Source organism: Octopus bimaculoides, chromosome 7 (assembly GCF_001194135.2).
Source record: "Octopus bimaculoides isolate UCB-OBI-ISO-001 chromosome 7, ASM119413v2, whole genome shotgun sequence".
Lineage (NCBI taxonomy): Eukaryota > Metazoa > Mollusca > Cephalopoda > Octopoda > Octopodidae > Octopus > Octopus bimaculoides.
The window spans coordinates 88,032,982-88,034,506 of NC_068987.1; the positions used below are offsets into that span (position 1 = coordinate 88,032,982).

Consider the following 1,525-nt stretch of genomic DNA (forward strand, 5'->3'; position numbering starts at 1 on the left):
ATTATTTACATTATTTACATTTGACGGATATTTGTCCTCATCTTGTTTGTTGTTAACACGTTTCGGCTGATATACCCTCCAGCCTTCATCAGGTGTCTTGGGGAAATTTCGAACGTGGGTTCTCATTCCTAAGGTATTTTTTAATGTTATTATTATTATTATTATTATTAAGATCACTGCTTGGAATCGAACTCGGAATCTTGGGGTTAGTAGCCCGTGCTCTTAACCACTACGCTATATGCCAGAATCTTTGTGTTAACAACAAACAAGATGAGGACAAATATCTGTCAAATGTAAATATTAATGTACATAATTCCTCATCTCTTAAATATAGAACTGTATTCCTCTCAGTGGTCAGAATGGAAGTATCAATCTCACATTGAAGTTCATTTTTGGTGATGTTACCACATTTCAAATCATATTTGCGGAAGGTTATAAATAAACACACCAATAAAACATTAACGATATTCTTTCAGTATTGGTCTACAGAGTGTCGGTGCGAGGAGACGATGTCTTCCACCGTCTTTTTCAGCCTGTGGGTGAATGACGCCGTGTACCAATACCGAAGGATTGCTACATCAACATTTTAAAGAAACTTGGCATGCTACAAAGTAAGTTTTAAGTTATTTTTATTGTCGATCATTGAGAACATTTATGGGGAAATAAAGTATTCAGTCGAGCTGTTGTCATTGAAATTGGGGATGGTTATAAGATAGAAATTAGTAAGTACAAAGGAGTAAGCTGCCCTACATAAATAATTAACCCCACCGGCTTAGAAGTGATCACCACGATGCGATTTCGATTCACAGTTGAGGCTAATTTACTTCATGGACGTCATTGATTTCTCTGGGAAGGGCATGAGTTTCACTTCATATTATTACATGATAAATATCTCTAATGTTTAACCATTGATAGATGCTGGTGATTATGAATAGTAAAACAGAAATACATATAAATTTTTACCTGACATTAAAGGTTTCACTATTCGTTTCACCTAGGAGAGTGTACGTGGAATAAAAAGATAAATAAATAGTTTATCTGCAAAAGTTTTAAATAGAAAAAAATAAATTTGATAGTTTAGTTACCGGTTATTTTTGATATACCAGATCCCAGCAGGAATATATATTCACTCATGGATTAAAACTGGAGATGGTAAGAAAATGCTTCGCAGCGTTGGTGGGAGAGAGAGAGAGAGAGAGTACCTGTTTCAAAAACTGACAATCGTTTGAGCTGTTGCCTTAGCGACGAACACAAGGACACCATAAACATATACAAGTATAACACACGCTGTACAGCTTTATTAATAAAGTCTCTCTCTCTCTCTCTCTCTCTCACACACACACACACATACGAGAGTATAGACATACATACGTACAGGTGCTAACCTCGTATTAATAGCTAGAAATCAATAAATGCGCGCAAATATATTAAGAATGCCTCAGCATATAAACAAAAGTGTGCAAGCTTAGCGATATTCAGAACAGGTTTAAGAAAAATGGTTTCGTAGCTAACTTTCTTTTTTAAA

The 1,525-nt window shown here is 35.3% G+C and overlaps 1 protein-coding gene across 1 annotated transcript in view; it reads right to left on the reverse strand.

Annotated features, from left to right (window-relative positions):
• LOC106884146 (doublecortin domain-containing protein 1) overlaps positions 1-1,234 on the reverse strand; it is a 143,444-nt gene extending 142,210 nt beyond the window's left edge. Inside the window, exon 1 of the mRNA XM_014935382.2 lies at positions 1,086-1,234. The gene's annotated coding sequence lies outside the window, so the exon portion shown is untranslated. The remainder of the gene's footprint in view (positions 1-1,085) is intronic.
• Positions 1,235-1,525: the final 291 nt, after the last annotated feature.